This window comes from Ambystoma mexicanum, chromosome 2p, assembly GCF_040938575.1.
Source record: "Ambystoma mexicanum isolate Mex_15411 chromosome 2p, UKY_AmexF1_1, whole genome shotgun sequence".
NCBI classification, from domain to species: domain Eukaryota; kingdom Metazoa; phylum Chordata; class Amphibia; order Caudata; family Ambystomatidae; genus Ambystoma; species Ambystoma mexicanum.
Window position 1 is genome coordinate 1,338,383,150 of NC_090923.1, and position 18,646 is coordinate 1,338,401,795.

At 46.5% G+C, this 18,646-nt stretch overlaps 1 protein-coding gene and 1 pseudogene across 2 annotated transcripts in view; one reads left to right on the plus strand and one right to left on the minus strand.

Annotated features, from left to right (window-relative positions):
* PRPSAP2 (phosphoribosyl pyrophosphate synthetase associated protein 2) overlaps positions 1-18,646 on the minus strand; it is a 746,926-nt gene that overhangs the window by 117,339 nt on the left and 610,941 nt on the right. The window lies entirely within an intron of this gene.
* On the plus strand, positions 1,357-2,036 carry LOC138566107 (coiled-coil domain-containing protein 169-like; annotated as a pseudogene).

An 18,646-nucleotide genomic window follows, 5' to 3' on the forward strand; every position in this document is an offset into this window, starting at 1 on the left:
TCACAGTCCTGGTTCATCGGAGGTAGCTCAGCACATGTGAAGAGGAATTTGGTGAGGTCTTCTACGAGAGCCTCTACTGGATGTTCTTCAATGATCTGAAGGCTTGTTTGCTGCAGTTTCCGATGGATTTGCTTGAATGGTGTGGTTTGACTAATGTCAAAGGGGATGGCCGCATGGTTTGAACAGTTGAACGGTATTGGAGAGCTCTGGTGGAGGGTGGGTAGGGCAGTGATAAGGAGGTTGAGGATATTACCTTTCCTGCAAGTTGGGTCTTTCATGTGCTGTGTGAGGTTCAGAGTTTTGAGTATGCAGTGGAGATCTGGTTTCATTTACTTGGATGCTGGGTTGCCAGGCATGTTGAAGATGTTGGCTTGCATGAGAGGCATGGTGGTGACCAAGTCAGTGAAGTCCTTTATGAAGAAGGTGCTGGGCTCGGGTGGTCTTTAGATGTGAAAAGTCATACTAAGTGGCAGGAAAGATTTTCGAAAGAGCCAATGATGGCGACATACAGTTGGGTGCATGGCCATGATGCCTTGTGAATGATGGCGAGGCCTCCACTGATCTCGTTTGTTTGGATGGTCTTGTTGAAGAATTCTGTAACTGTTGGGGATGAGGACATCTATGTGTCTAGAGGTGAATGTCATCCAAGTCTTAGTAATGATTATGGTGTCCAAGTCACGTGTGGTGATTAGGTTGGCGATGTCTGCTACATGGTTAGTTGCTGAGCATCCGTTTTCGTTTAGTGGTAGATTAAGTCCTGATGGGGTCTAGGGTGACGCAGGAAAGTTTGCTATGATGCGTTCGGTGTTCATGATGTTGCTGTCAAGCGGCGGTGCTGGCGATGAGTGGCGATGGCAGGGATGGGCTGCTGGGATAGAGTTGAGAAACACATTTGAGGGAGCTTCCCAGATGTTAGAGAAGCAGGGGTTCTGGTCCTGGTTCCTAACGGTCTGAACAGGTCAGAACAGGAATTGCCCTTTTCTTCATCTGCTCTTCGTTTTGACACCCGGTGAGAGAAACTCTTGATCTAAAAGTTAAGGAAAGGAAGGGGCAGGGTTAAGCAGTTGTGTGGGACTTCGATGATGTGATCCAAATCCACTTGTACCTGCTCACCAACTGCATGGGCGGAGCAACTGAGCGGCAGGGTCTGGTCATGTGGCCAGCAGCCTTAATGTTGTAAACAAAATTAGAGTCAAGAAAGTAGAACAAGTATGCTGAAACAGTCGATAGGACTGATATTTGAACACCAGATGACTACCTTCCATTTATTGTAGTAGCAGTTCTGGTTTTTGGTTTTCTAAACTCTTCATCCTGGGGGCAAGTGCAACTGGCCAAATTATGACCTCGGGTGCAATGATGCCAAATTCTGTGTATGCTGGTTTAGGGGTGTTACTTGAGCTGGTTGTGTCAGTAAGTTGTGAATTTGACAGAGCTCAATTGATGGTTGGACCGCCATCCTCATGAGGTAGGGTTACCACTTTGTATCGCCCACATTGGTTCATTGAGAATGAAAGTCAGGAGACCAGCTCAAACTTGAGTTGCAGCAGGAGAGGCGTATGAAGGAAATGCTGGAAAGGTCGACCTTTGAAATGAAGAGCACAGTTGCAGAACTTGAAAAATGACTGAACCATGTTGAGGATGAAGGGAATGAATGGAAAACAAGATATGAAACCCAAATAGAACTAAACCAACAACTAGAAAATCAAATTTCTCTTCTCAAAGAAAAGATAGGACATATGAGTAGAAATCCTGCAGATAGACTGGCCTCTATCCATTCATATGATGAAATGCCTCTGGGGGCTTTGAATCAATTTCTTAAGCAGCTGGAAATGGAAAAGATTAGCCTCGAGAACCAGCTTAAAGATTTCCTACTTAGAATGGAACAAGAGGCAAAGGCATACTACAAAGTTAATGATGATCGATGTGTTTATGTTGCTGAAATTTCACAAATTTCACAGACCTCTCTAGCAATTGACTCTTCCAAGAAGCAGAAAACAGACCTACCTCATTGCACAAGAGAAAACAAGATATTGTGAGGGAGCGAGGGGCCAATGGGCCCCTCTCTACCATCACTTCTCAGTACAAAACTTGGACCAAGTGCCTCTAGCGGTGGGTACGACCCTCGCCCTTATGCAATACTAACTTTTGGTTACATTTGCGTAGATGTTACCACTGAGCAGGACACAGGGCATCCATTTTCTGTACCCCCTTTCGACTCCATCTTGGTAACTAGGCCTCACTGCGATAGTACAAAATGCATCTCTCCCTTTTGCCCGCCGCTGTAGCTCAGAGCACATGGCCCCCACCCTCGTTCCCACTCCAACTGGAAATCTCTGCGGCTCCATTCTCACGCTGAGGCCAGAGCTGCTTGCAACAAATAATAAATCTAACACATAACTTTTCCTCTGAGATCACTGTCCTGCATGTGAACCAACATGAGCCAAGCACAGGGCTCGTCCATCTCACAAAAGTGTCCTTGCCCTCTTACCCTCGCCAGTTGAAACTTATTGCCATTCTAACCCTGTGTCCTTGCAAGGCATCCCTTTCATGTGCCAGACTGCCAACCATACTATGAAACCCACCCAGCAGACCCCCAACTATCATTAGACCCCTGTGCAGTATATCGTGCCCAGTACTAATAAGTGCCACATACCTGAGATTCTTGCAAGACTAACCCTATAGTTCAATGACAGTATTATAGTGGTCAAGGCCCTTAAACCTGTGACCTGTGTAACCCAAATGTGTAGATGGTATAAACCCTTGAGTGATTTGTATAAACGACATGATACACTACTGAGAGTCTTTTGATCAACTGTTATTTAGTGCATTCATTACTCAGAATGTATTCTCTTAGCTTAGATAGTGACCACCGTGTTTCACAGCGACCTGACCTTCAGCCATCCGGAGCACAAAATGTCTGATGTCAATCCTCCCGCCAACCAAGCAACCAACCCGGAGGAAGAGATGATGCCCACACCTAAGTCACTACCACGGCTGACCAATCCTGGTCCAACGTAGCATCATATGTTAAAAATGTAGATGTACTATATAAATGTGTTGTAAGCTTGATGTGGTCAGAGCGCTCTCAGAGATCTAGATAAACTTTTCCTTGAACTCTCGCAGCCTGCGCTTTAGTGCCTTATTCCCTGCCCTGGGAGTGTCTGTTTTATTCATTTTTACACGTGTGAGTCAGGGTGGGCACAAACATTTGGTGACCCCCCTGCGACGTGATCGGAGAGGTGCCTCGAGGCCTGCGCCGAGCGGCGAGATCCGGGACGCCCCCCAGCGAAACCATCGCCCCTGCGGCCGACCAGCCTGTGCGCACTACGAAGAAGGGTCAAGGGGTTCCCGGTTGACGAATACCTGACTGAAAAGCTGCTCGCCGAGGCGGGCCACGGCTTGGTTGGGGAGCGAGCCTGACTGGGGTCGGACTGCGAGCGGCGACCCTCGGGTCACCTGACTGAACACATGAGTGCCGGTTGCGAAGGTTACGAAGGAAAGGTAAGGAGGAGATACGGGGGACAGTTGGTAACGGGTAGTAGGGAAGAGTAGGGCCTGTGTGAGTGATGATGAGGCTTTTCTGATCTATCCTTTATATGGCCATTAGGTTTTGGTAAGAAGTGAAGAGAAAAAGAGAAGTGGTATCCTAGCCCGAACGGGGTAGAAGGCGGCGCCGCGTAGCATTGTCTCGTCCAGTGCAGAATAAATAAGTGAAGTTACAGAGAAAATAGTAGGAGTCTCGTATATTGAGTAGACTCGGAGTAGTTATTTAGAACATTCTTTTTCTGGGTACGAAAGGATTCTTGGAAAAGATTAAGAGGGTGTAAGAGGTGGGGAGTGAATGAGAAGAGTAGGCGAAACGGGAAAGGGGTGGAAAAAGAGCAACAGGGAGAAAACGCGCAGGTAGTGCAGGTGCATTTTAAGTGTTATATGTGCTTTTGTGTTCTGTCCATTTTTTGTCAAGGATATCCAAGTACTGTGATTCATTTGTGGTTAAAGTGGCAAAATATGCAACAATGAACTGTTGAATTTGAACATGCAATAACTAAAAGGTTAACGTTGAAAAGGGGGTTGATATATATATATATCTTGATACATATATATGCATACAAATGACAACTAATTGATAAGACTAGTGGTATATTATCCAACTGGTGAAGAAGTGATTAAGGGGAAAGGGAGGTCGAAAGATAAGTACAGACAGAGGGAGGGAAGGAAACACATCGTCATGGGAGGAATAACACCACTAGCAAATATTTGTCAGCACCTTTCGTTATACAGTGAGAAAATACAAAAATACCATGATCAATGGTTGACGGAGATAAAAGGGGACAGTGTGACGCCAATCTGGCCAGAGGGTGGGTCATTCGACAAGAGAGTATTAGATCTAGTATCTACACACTTGTTAGCAAGGTATAAGGGGAAACAACTGCAAAACAGAAGGGAAGTACTAGACCTATGGCGAATGTTTGAAGAAGTTACGCCTGCAGCAGAAGTAAAAAGAAAGTGAATGAAACACAGAAAACACAGGAAGAGGTAAGTGGAACGCCAAAGGGCGAGTGCACAACCACTACAGCTGAAGGCGATACAACTAAAATATATCCTCTAATGTCCAGACCAGCAGTAGGATATAGTGAGCCCTTGTACGTACCAGCATGTCCAACTCCTACACCTACAACAGGAGCAGTTGCCACAGCACCACCCCCCTATGATAAAGGAGGTTTGTATGGCCCAACAAGCGCACCCCCCGTGAATTTAGCACATATCACTGGAGAATTAGACCGCCAGCTAGCGCATGCACAGATGGAGATAATGCAGCTACGAGCGTTGTGCGACAGGAGCCAAATGCTACCAGGGGGAGGAGAGGTGCCACCATTATCCATTGTGGATCTAACACCAACATTGAGCACAGCAGGGGAAGTGGTGCAAGCGATCTCAGAGCCAGCACGGTCAGTATAATCACAAGGAACACGCATACCACAAGAGAGAGTGGCAGTCAAGGGAATTCTGTTCCATCTAAATGACAAACGCGTGAGGATTATATGCCCACCCACCCCAGACAGTGAGAGAGGGGAAGGATGTGAAGTGAACAATGAGCAAGAATCCGAACTAGAAGAAGTGTGGAGTGACTTAGACGAATATGAAGAGGCAGCTGCTGAGACCGGGTCCCCACTGCCAAACCGCCAGTACACAGACACACCATCGCCACCACTATGGCAGGGTAGGCCAAGACAGCGAGGGGGAAATATGATGGTAAGTAAGACAAAGAAAGGTGCGTTAAGTAAGGTAGGGAAGAAACACAAGTTACAAATGCCATTGATACATAAAGGAGCAGGTAGGCCACATTACATTCCGTGGGCTCAAATGGATAAAAACAACTTGCTAAAAGTCCACCGCCACTGTCGGGAGGGGCTGGGAAATGGCTACACGCCTTTGAGAAAAACACAGCAGGAGTGCCGCTAGCGATAGGGGATGTGAAGAGCTTATTAGTGTCAGCAATTGGTGATCAAGCAGACGCAGTGTGGGAAAAGGCCGGATTTCCCGGAGTAACAATGAGTTGTGACCGCCACGATGGATCGGCGTTCAATAATGTTCGAGCACAAGTATGGGATGCATTGAGGGGCACGTTTCCAGATATTCCAGATTTACATTTGGTGATGCAGTGCACAATGGAGGAGAACGAGGATCCTACGCAATTCATACTGCGGGTGCAGGATTTATGGAGAAGCGAAACTGGCACGGCGTGGAATCAGTCCACCGCCTTGTTTTATTTTATCATCAAGAAGGGGCTCCCGAAGGAGGTGCAGAAGGCCTTGGACAAAATAGCTGGGATAGAAGCCAAGGGCTGGCCTGAAATACAGAGTATAATTGTGCACCACTGCAGGAGGATCAAAGAGAGAACAGGAGATAGCACAAAAAAGGCTGGCAGACGAGGCGAAGCGTGTACAGAACAAATTAGTGAAGGTCGCCGCCGTCAACGCCAGCGCAACCACAGACTGAGAAAACGAGGGGGACGAAGGAGCGGGAAACAGACCAGCAACAATAGCGGAACTGCGGGCCGCAGGAGCACAAGGACAGTGGAACGGAGAAGAGCAATACGGTGGGCAACAGTGGCAAGAAAGACCAGCAAGAGGAAGAGGTGGGTACCAGGGCCAGAGAGGGGGGTTTGGAGGTATGGGAAATAGGGGATTTGGCGGCCAAGGAATGAGAGGCGGATCACAAGGGTCATGTTGGAACTGTGGGAGATGGGGGACACTACTCTAGAGATTGTAGAATGCGGCCTTCAGGGTATTTCCAGGGGCAACGGCCTATGGAGAACAAACAAGGTTGGGGGTGTCCACACCCAGGTAGCCCCTACGGACTACCGATGGGAAGTGGGAGACAGCAATACTACTGCTATAACGAACCTCAGGTACAGCAAGGACAGCAACCACCACCACAACCAATGGCAAGACAAAATGCAGTGGGAAGCGTGACCAATAACTGTTATGCAACATCTGCAAACGGAGCGCCCGTGGCGTGACCGTGATCGGAGATAATGTCTTCTCCGTGCCAGGGCAAGAAAGACATTCAGATTAGGACAGCCCACAGGGAACACTTGTGTGTCCAGTCCTATCCACCACCCTATGTGCAGAAGAGGAACCACTAGTGGGGGCAGAGATAGGAAATAAGCAGTTTATCTTTATGGTAGACTCTGGAGCAGAGAAATCATGTCTTATGGAAGGGCGGTTTCCGCTCTCAGGCAGGAATTTAGAGGCGCAGGGGTTCTCTGGGGCTATTTTAAAAGTTCCTTACACTAAAGATCTTGATATAACGGTGGGGGGAAAACCGTGCGCGCACCCTTACTGTACCACGAAGACGCGCCAATAAACCTGCTGGGTAGAGATTTGTTGAGCAAATTGAATATGACGATCTCCTTTACAGAACGAGGAATAGTGTGCTCAACACCAGGAGTATGCCCAGTACGAGCAATGTTGATGATCAGCACAGTGATGAATGAAGTTGCGGTGCGAGGGGTACCCATTGATATGAGCATGTTCATATATGGTATCAAGGTGTTAGCACGAGTGGTGCCAGAGATAACGAGAAAAGAATGGAGAACACCATCAGATTGCATATTCCGCCCAATTGCATAAACAGACATTGTACCAGGCACGATAATGTCCATAGACATTGAGGCAGTTCAAGTATCCAGCAAACGTATTGTGGTCATAGGACTGGACGCGCAGGGGTGCGAGTGGAGGACTGTGTTATGCATAGACCCAAACATAATGCTACGAGATATAACAGATGAGGAATTGTTCACTGATGGTGAGGATGATGGAGAAATAATAATGGAAATAAGCATACCATGTGATATTATGGTCCAATACAGGGAGGTACATAACCCATTGATGGCTAGCGTTAAAGCCCCACTGACTATATTTGAGGAAGACATGACAAAAGTAGCACCTGATATTTGGACCACCGGGCCCCACGATGTAGGGCTGCTGCATGAGGTGACACCAATAAAAATAAAACGCAAACCAGGTGCAATGCTGCAGAGAGTAAATCAATATCCCATATCAAAAGAAGCGGAGGAGGGAATTAGAGAGACCATAAATCCACTCCTGAAACAAGGCATCATAGAGCCATCAACCTCCCCATGTAATACAGCGATTTTCCCGATCAAAAAAGCAAAGGGAGGGGCGTAGAGGATGATCCAAGATCACCGCCTACCCAATGACGTCATTCAAGAAGAGTTCCCAATAGTGCCTAACCCGGCATCAATATTGTGCAGTGTGCCAAAAGAATCAACATGTTTTACTGTAATTGACTTGAAGAATGCTTTCTTCTCCATACCACTCGACCCAGGATCCCAGTACCTGACAGCGTTCACAATAGGGAACAACAGGTACCAACACCGCCGACTCCCACAAGGGTATTGTGAAAGCCCCAGCATTTTTAACAGGGTGTTACGGGAAGACATTGGAAACATAGATGTAGAGAGCACCATCATTCAATACGTAGACGATTTGCTCATCTGTAGCAATACAGAAGAAAAAAGTGTCGAGAAGACTCGATAGCACTACTGAATGTGCTAGCTGCCAAAGGATACAAGGTAGACAAAGGGAAATTGCAATACTGCCTTGCTGAGGTTGTATACCTCGCACAGTTAATATCAAAAGATGGGAAGCGAATACTCCCAGACAGAGCAGCTGCTATACGCAACATAATAATACCAAAAACTGTGAAAGACATGCAAACATTTCTTGGCATTTGTAATTATTGCCGAGCATGGATCCTTGATTACGCAGCATATACACGCCCCCTACTACAAGCATTAAAAGAGGCACAGAAGAATAGGGCGACAATAAAATGGACGCATGAAATGATAATACAGTACTCGAAATTAAAAAGACCTCATCGCTGACGCTCCAGTCCTTGCGAACACAGATTATGAGAGGGAATTTTTCTTGTTTTTACACTGCAATGGGACACTGATGACAGCAGTACTGACACAGAAGACATCACTAGGTCACAAACCATTGGTTTACTACAGTGGGACACTAGAATCAGTAATGGAAGGTCATTTCGCGTGCGAACAGGCCCTCGCAGCTGCGGCCTTTGCGATTGAAAAAAGCGCCACCATTGTCATGGGATGTACGGTAACGCTATATGCGGAGCATTCCCTGTTCGCCATCCTTGAGCGATCAAAATCAAGACTAACGACACAAAGAGCAACAGCATATGAAGTAATAATTTCAAGCCACAACGTACACGTTGTGAGGTGGAAGACTGTGAACCCAGCATCATTTATTACAGAGCCATGCACGACAGAGGACATACAAGAACACGATTGTGCCACATATGAGGGGGAAGGTGACGACATCGCGAAAGCAAGTGAGAATTCCCTACAGGAGGGAGAAATATATTTCATAGATGGGTCAGCATCAATAAGCCCTGAGACAGGGGGAAAACACGTTGGAATGGCAGTAGTGCGCATGGAAGATAAAGAATATGAGAATTGTGCAAAAGCGCTTCCCATCCCATTATTCAGCACAGGCAGCAGAATTAACTGCCTTGATTGAAGCCCTGCGCACAGCCAAAGGCTGTGCGGTGAAAATATACTCAGCCTATGCAACTACCACGGTGCACTCAGGGCTGTCACGGTGGTGTAGAAGAGGATTCAGGAGGGCAGACGGTTCTCCAGTACAGCATGCAACATTGTTGAATAAACTGATAAATGCATTAGCAGTACCATTGGTAGTGGCAGTGGTGAAATGCCAAGCCCATACCAACAACACAGACGCAATCTCATTGGGAAACTCGGCAGCCGATGCAGCCGCGAAGGAGGCTTCGTATTTCAATGTGGCACCAACACTTGAGTGCATCCCAAAAGCAACCACCACAGACCCATGAGAGGACGCATACAATAATACCCCAATAGTGCAGATAATAGCATTACGAAGACGAGCGTCCCAAGAGGAGCAAGAACTGTGGAGCAAACGGGGACGTACACAATCAGCCTTAGATCTCATTTGGAGGCAAGAGACGACAGGAAAGGTTGTAATGCCCATAGAGTTCCTAGAAATAGCATTCCAACAGTTGCATTTCCCCGGCCATGTAGCGAAACAACACATTGCTGCAGACATTCAGGAACACTGGTTCGTCCCCAATTTACAAGAGCACTTGTCAAAATTCATTGTAGAATGTATAACATGCCAAACATATAATTCTGGAATGACATTAAGAACACTGCGTGTTACCTTGCCCCGACCAACAGGACCAATTAGAGAGCTCCACATAAACTATTCTGATATGGGAGAACGGTGTAACGGAGCAAGATATTTGATTGTGGTGGTGTGCCCCTTTTCAAGGTGGAAGTGGGCCCATGTCCATACCCAGACGCGAAATGTGCAGCCAAGTTCATTGTGCGCGAGGTGTTTTCACGATGGGGGATATGCGATGTGATTAGATCAGACAACGGTACGCACTTTGTGAATGACCTCTTTAAGGAAGTGACATCACTCTTGGGGGTGAAGCACAAATTATGCTCAATTTATCACCCAATGGCGAATGGAGTGGTAGAAAAGATCAACGGATTATTAAAGAGTAAGTTGTCTAAGTTGTGTAACACATTAAAAAAGAACTGGGTGTATTGCTTGCCTCTAGCACTGTTCCAACTCAGGACGCAACCGTGTAAAGACCACCCTTTAAGCCCCCACGAAATTGTAACTGGGAGGAGAATACACACACCAGTATCCCCGATTAGAAGAGCATCGGATGCACACAGGGCTGCCACAGTGCTGGGGGAAGAGTTCAAGAAATACCTAACCCAGTTAGCACGCGCAGTACGCAGCATAGCGCGACAAATAGCACCGCCTTTTACTGAAAATGTGATGACCGATAGTACTACACCGGCCACAGATGGTTCAAACGGGCCACTAATGCCGGGGGCACATGTGTATGTCCGCAGCTTTGTGAGAAGGTGGAATTCACCCAGGTTTCATGGCTCCTACAAGGTCATTTATAGTACACCCACTGCGGTGAAGGTGAAGGGATTGAAGTATTGGGTGCACTTATCCGATGTGAGGAGGGCACACAGTAGTACAATCCCCCAGGAGGAGCAAGACAGCGCTACTGGGACAACAAATGAGGTTGAAAGAAAATAACAAAAGAGTAAGTAAAAGAATATGCAGAGATAAAAGTGATGATATGTATTTTGTTCTGCACAGCTTACTTCCTCCTTCTTTCTTTTCTGTCTCTTCCCCCTCTCTCCTTCAATTGGCCAGCATATTGTCTATATACCTCACCTATCTCTCCCTCTCTATCGCCCACCTTCATTTTTTGATGGTTGTCCCTACAGCAAAAGTACATGAGCAATAGAGTAAAAGAACAAGCCGGACTGGAAATAACGATTAAACGTGAAGTTGAACAAGAATGTAAATATATGTATATATTGTGATGACTTAACGAATTTATATCGCCCCTCCAGGTGAACAATGGCCCAACGACCCACGATCGGAGAGAGCAAATTAATGTTAGATAGCGATAGGGTCGTCATTAGGGCTAAAAGGTTCAGTGATGTTGAATGCGTTTTGAAATGTGCTGCAATTTTTATGTCCGTAATGTTTTTTGCAACTTGGTACTATACCCTTTTATCTCTTGATGACATGCAAAGGGGGGGGGAGCGGGGCTAACATGATAAGAGAAGGATCGCAAATGATATGGACTGGGGTGAAGACTATATGGCAGGAGTCACATGAAATTAATGGTAACAAAACAGATGGAATGCAACCCTCAGAATACTTCACTGTGGGATCAACAAGTGTGTCAGTGTTACATTTCGATGTAAATAGGAGTAATGCTTACGGACATAACGAATATGATGTAGATTATTATTGGACAAATGATTTAATTAACACTAGTATTAATGCACAGACAACCATACACCCTACCTCACACAATATTGCTGCTACTGATGATACATATGACATATTGACTAGTAATGATACAACATGGGCTGGGATGTTTCCAATACATTACAAAAGGGTGAAAAACAATGATCAGGAAGGGAGGAGGAGGAGAAAAAGGGGGGCAGGAGGGAAAAGATACGACATCTATCAAGACCTGGAGTTAGATGAAATTGAAGATCCCCGCCACCCTGATCAATCAAATAAATGGTATTCTGACATGAGTGCCACGGCAAAGCAAGCAACAAATGAGAGCTGCTACGTCTGTTCACTCATCCCGCATGCATCAGGAACACCGAAAATGTTAGTACCACAGGTGCCCTTGTCGGAGGCCCAATGTTTAATTCATCTGGTTTTATGCAGAATAAAGAGCACATTCCAGGCGCACACTGTCACATTGGAAAAGCTGGAGAATGAGAAAACATGCACAAGCAGGCGCCAAGGAGTAATTTGCCTCGAGGAACCATTTCTTGTCATCAAGGGGACACGATTTGCAGAAAATAAATGGCATGAAGAAACAATACAATGCAAAGCCGAAGCGCTTCGAGGCCTACCAAATGACACTTTCCAATGGATAAAAGGGGCATCTGGTGATCTGGTCGCAACATGTCGCAAAGCTAACATGGGTCACAGCATTAGAAAAACTTATCAAAATACAAAAAGAAGTGCCACATGAACTGTGTTTCCGTGGGGAAGGTAAAGTGAACATGGGGGAAGCAAGGAGATGTAACAAAACGGTAATAATTCCCGACATGAAGAAAAGCACAGCTGCACTAATGGACATGTATTGGGTTTGCAGCAAGCAAGCTTACCTGCACCTCCCCGCATCGTGGAAAGGAACTTGTGCTTTAGCCACCCTCCACACAGCCCTGATGGTAATACCAGAGAGCCACATACAAGGGTCAGCAGAGCAATCGGCTGGCATATCGGCAGCAGAGCAATCGGCTGGCATATCGGCAGCAGGGCAATCAGCTGAACCATCGGCAGCGCCCCAACTAATAAGAACAGAAGCTCCAGCATATTAACTATTGTCAGAATATGAACTAAAGAAAACATTGACACGAAGTAAAAGATCCTCCAATTACATCTCATCCGAATCATCAAAACTCCTTGCTGAGATCCCGCAGAAATACAAGCTCTTCATCAGCAGAGAAATTCTTTGCCTCACTTCTTGCCCCTGGACTGCAAGCACGAGCAAACGCCAAATGGTTGCATATAGTGCGCTGGGAGCTCATTCAATGGGCCAACGACACTGAAGAGGGGTTCAATGTGATAAAGATGGAGCGCTGCGCGTTGCGCCTAATGACAATGCAAAATAGATATGTCCTCGATCTCCTCACGGCGATGGACGGTGGTGTTTGCTGAAAAATTGGGGAGGCGTGTTGCACATTCGTGCCAACTGAAGACGCTGATAACTGGACACTCTCCCATGTAATAAACGCAATGCACAACTTAGGGGAGAGAATGAGAGCGGAAGGAGGAGCAGAAGAAAGTACATGGTTCGACAATTTGTTCAGCTGGATACCATCATGGATAAATGTGGCAATGAAAATACTGATCCCCATCATCGTTTTTGTGCTCCTGTTCTTTTGTGTGTGCCAACTGGGACTACAGTGTTGTGAGAAAAGCATGCCAACCTCGACTATGATGATGGTGACAATGGGCCGACTGACAACGGTAGCTACCATGATAGATGCACAAATGCAAACAGGAGAGTACACCGCACCACAATACAGAATGACAGCAATTTACAGGCAATATGGGGATATAGTGGATAATTTGCATTACACAACGATAAAGGAACCAAGAGAGTTGCAATGGTACCAAGAAGTATGGGTAGATCTAAATGGGGATGGAGGTATTTACTTAATGTGTACCCCAGATGAATATGCCACAAGAGGAAACAGCCTTAGAAGCGTTTGCAGAGCTTGGATGCCCATAAAAGGTACCCCCGCGTGGGACGAGGCGGTGGCAGAGGTTGAGTACTACCGAAGGGAGAATGAAAAGAATAAAAAGTAGAAGTATTCTTTACTTTAGATGTAACGAAAGAGGGGGAATGTGTGAGACTGAGGGGCCAATGGGCCCCTCTCTACCATCACTTCTCAGTCCAAAACTTGGACCAAGTGCCTCTAGTGGTGGGTACGCCCCTCACCCTTATGCAATACTAACTTTTGGTTATATTCGCGTAGATGGGACCACCGAGCAGGACACAGGGCATCCATTTTCTGTACCCCCTTTCGACTCCATCTTGGTAACTAGGCCTCACTGCGATAGTACAAAATGCATCTCTCCCTTTTGCCCGCCGCTGTAGCTCAGAGCACATGGCCCCCACCCTCGTCCCCACTCCAACTGGAAAACTCTGCGGCTCCATTCTCACGCTGAGGCCGGAGCTGCTTGCAACAAATAATAAATGTAACATCCCTTTTCCTCTGAGATCACTGTCCTGCATGTGAACCAACATGACCCAAGCACAGGGCTCGTCCATCTCCACAAAAGTGTCCTTGCCCTCTTACCCTCGCCAGTTGAAACTTATTGCCATTCTAACCCTGTGTCCTTGCAAGGCACCCCTTTCACGTGCCAGACTGCCAACCATACTATGAAACCCACCCAGCAGACCCCCAACTAACATTAGACCCCTGTGCAGTTTATCGTGCCCAATACTAACAAGTGCCACATACCTGAGATCCTTGTGAGACTAACCCTATAGTTCAATGACAGTATTATAGTGGTCAAGGCCCTTAAACCTGTGAAACCCAAATGTGTAGATGGTATAAACCCTTGAGTGATTTGTATAAACGACATGATACACTACTGAGAGTCTTTTGATCAACTGTTATTTAGTGCATGCATTACTCAGAATGTATTTTCTTAGCTTGGATAGTGACCACCGTGTTTCACAGCGACCTGACCTTCACCCATCCAGAGCACAAATGTCTGACGTCAATCCTCCCACCAACCAAGCAACCAACCCGGAGGAAGAGATGATGCCCACACCTAAGTCACCACCACGGCTGACCAATCCTGGTCCAACCTAGCATCATATGTTAAAAATGTAGATGTACTATATAAATGTGTTGTAACCTTGATGTGGTCAGAGCGCTCTCAGAGATCTAGATAAACTTTTCCTTGAACTCTCTCAGCCTGCGCTTTAGTGCCTTATTCCCTGCCCAGGGAGTGTCTGTTCTATTCATTTTTACACGTGTGAGTAACAATATCAAGAGGGATGTATAATATTCCACCAAATCAGAGGATGTTAGATCCCAGAAAGGGGCCAATAAAGAAAACAGCTGGAGTGAAACACCTACCGAAAATAAGTGACTTAAGAATATGGGGAAATGCTGTGAATCTTGTTTATTACATCTTTTAACCACTGAGATGTAACCTTAGATGAAAGTTTCTAACCTGACTCTCCTCGTGTTTTACTGTTTTAAAAATAAAGTTACTTTGTTTTAGTAAAAATAAAAAAAAGAATGAAAGTCATATGTTAGTGTTGTAGTTTGTGAACTATTTTATGGACAAGAGGTGTCTGGGAACACAGAACAAATCTAACCGACCATTTCATTTGTAGTGGGTACCTGAATGCAAAGTATTGGTATTAAGCCTTCTGAGATGGTGCAAACAGATCCACTGAAGCTAGACACCACACTGAAAAAAAATCAGTGTGTATTTGTCATTTCCCACTCTTGTTCTTGCAGGATCACTAAGTTACAGTCAGGAAGCTGTGATCTTCACTTACATTTTGTGCTTTAATGAAGATGTGTCTCCAGAGGCACCCATGCCAAATCTCTTGGGCAACAGTGGTTTTGAGGGTGTGATGTCAGTGCTTAATTTGTCCGAAAATAAGTGCCAGTGCACAAATATTTTCTACCATGCCTGTTACACGTTGTGGTGGGCAACTCCCTGCCCACTGTTGACACTACCCGCTGCTACTCCATACTGTGTTAACATATTTGTGGATAAGGCTGCAACTCCCACCGGTTAATTGAGGGTGATGGATCCACTGTGCGATTTACAGATAATCGACATAACATTAGTTGCATATTGAAATAAAATAAACAGTTAAGTGATTCTTTAAAACGCAACATTTTTCTCTGATCTATTGGTGGCAAGTGGAACACGTTAACCATCAATCCACAGAGAAAAGAGCAAGCAGGCTTTCCTCCTATGGAAAATTGGCAAATGCGGGCAAAATCATTACTTAACTGATCTACTTGGCTATCAAACACTAGCAAGATTGTTTTATATAGGTTGTCACTCATGACTCCTCTTTGATATTGGCCTTTTCACTGACCTTGCCCGTGTATTGGGGCTGCTGGCTGGTGACTGTCCTGTTGTTGACAACCCACCCTTATAGTTATTACAGTAGAGCATTTTCATCAATGTAATGCAGGGTGAGTGGAGCAGTGTGCGGACAAAGCCAGCATCAGTGTCCAGCATTGTCACAGTCCAACTCATTGTTATTCCCAAAAATGGATAAATGGCCCTGCCAACCTGGGTCATTAGGTTCAAGACTAACTATGAGCCAGCGGCCATCACATGCATGATCTAAAACCAGGTCCTGGATGTCAGGCATCACCCAGGAAACAGAAGCTACGGCTAGAAAACCATGAGCGGGTACACAGCACACCACAAATCTAACTTTCACATGATACACAGTTTAACTTTTTGGCCATTATGTCTGATCCATTAGGTTTAAGTGTGTCCTAGATATGTCCGAGTTATTCTTTATTAACATTTTCAAACACTCAAGTTAATGTGACATTCATGTTTGTAAGGCACCAATTGGACAGTGGGAGTCAAACGTAGTTCCTGGTAGATGTTTGTTTCAAGGTTATCAGGCTCTCCAACGGTAGAGGTAGGAGCTAAAGACACTCCCAGAAATGTCAAACCTTGCATAGTTACATTACTATGACCGACTGACTGGCAGTTAAAAAAATAAAGTTGCCAAAACACCACAACATAATCAAGCTGTAATCGGCATTAACGGCAGGGGCTCAGAAATATGTGCCGGGGCTGAGCCCTGGTCAGCCCCTACACAAAACTAAGCATGGCGTGACGTCCCATTTATGTAGAACATGGCTGTGGTATTTTCTGTACTGATTAGCACACGGTTTGGAACTAGTTCTTAAACAAGTATAGGGCCATTGTGATCCCAAGGTGTTCCAACATGTTCATGTGTTGACTTGTCTGTCGCTGTGTCCATGCCCCATGCGCAGTGAGCTCTTCACAATGGGAGTCCCCGCCGAACTGAGAGGCGTTGGTTGTAATTATATTTGTACTGGTAGATTGCTGAATGGTATGATTTGACACTGTCCATCACTGAAAAGCATTTAGCACCCTTTGTGACACCAACACTAGATCCTCCCAGACACCAGTGACCATTGGTCTGAGAGCCAATGTTGTAGAGGGCGCATATTCATACATGCATGCTAAACAATGTGAATACAGGAAGCCATCATTCTTAACAGCTTAATGACTTTTCTGAACGTGATCTGCGTGCTGGCGTGGTAACAGGGAATCTGGGCTAAATAGTGCACCTCGGCCTCTCAATCCAACACCCACTTGTCCGACATGGTGATCTATTATGTATAGGTTAACAGTATAAATTCTTCCTCCTACTGAATGTTGACAACAAAGTTAGAGGCTGCTGGGGGGGCGCTGTTGAGCTGTGTAGGTCTGTCTCGGGCAAGATCTTAAACAATTAAATATCCTTAACTGTGCTTTCTTTCAGCATAAAAGTTTGAACAGTGGGAGACGGAAGGCATGGTGCGGCAAATGTCTCGCTCCTCATGTTCGGTAACAGCGTGTAAATCCCTGGTGTGAGCTGACCGAGGGGTGCAGTGTCTGGAGCCCATGCTGGACTTCCGTGGGTACAGATGCTCTGCTGTTGGAAAGTGTGCACCTTCGCTGACCGAGGTGGGGGGAGGAGCCATTCATCACATGCCCTTGGGGAACTTCAAGAACCTGCTCCTCTGCTGAGGCATCGGTGATGGCTGCCGGTAAATGTTGGGCTCCGGACGGGTTGGAGGCTTCGACCAACCCTCCCGCCGAGTGGCCCCAAACTGTTCTCCCGCTCGGCGGGACTGAGCTACGTCATTACATCAGTCGGATGGCCTCAGCCCCCGGCTAAGGACCGCAGACTACACGGTACACAGAATCCCCTTCCAGAGGTGTAGCCTGAGAGGTGGGCCCCCACAGCGACCGATAGTGGGACATGCTGCTGCTCAGAGGCAGTGCGGAGGTGTTCATATCTGGCCACCCCCATCCTGACGGGTGGTGAAACACATCGGCTGCATTGAATTGTCGTTACTGGTGCGTCCTGAGGCGGTCCCCCGCCTCCAACTGGATCCCAACATTAATATCCTGCAATAGGGGTGATACACCGATCCGGAGGGCTGGCGTAGCCTGGAGCGGACACACATGCAGCTGGGACGTGCAGTGAGGGATAAATCCCCCAGGTGCAACAAGAGAAGATTGGTCGACCGATCCAGTATACCCGTGAGTAAATGAGACCCCCTCCCTCCATCCAGCCAAACGGTCACCGAACAGGCGCGCTTCCCCGGGAAACGGGGAGACACAGCAATGGGCCCTGCAGCAACACAAAATCTTGGGCACCTTGCCAACTGCTGGAAACGATATACATCCAGTGCTCTGGTGACGGCACAATTGCTGATAAGCCCACAGAGTCCTGGTGGGGTGGGGGGCCTCTGGTGCATGATGCTGTCCTCTAATATGTGGGAGACTACAATCCGTCTGGAATCTTTGTATGGCTAAACATGAAAGGCATAAATAATGGAGGCAATGCTTTGCTCTTTCAAGTTCTGACAATATATTGATATCCCAATAAACAGTGAATATGCGCATCTCCGCCCAGTAGAAGTCATTAACATCAAAACTCAATTACAGGGCACGCATTGTGGCATATGTGTGTTGGAGAGTGCGGACCAGCCACCATCCACCCCAGGACCCTTATATAGGAGTAAACCCTGCAGAGACAGTGCAGTAAGCAGAGCACTCTGGGCATAAAGGCATGCCACTCACTTTATATTTGCTGACAAGCTATCGTCATACAGGGGGAACTTCTCCGATCTACAGACCTGCTCTGCTACTGGCGCAACACTTCCTTATGCAGATGGAGAGGCAGCTTGATCCCAACCTGATCTCCTAATTCCGAACCTACTGTGTAGCAG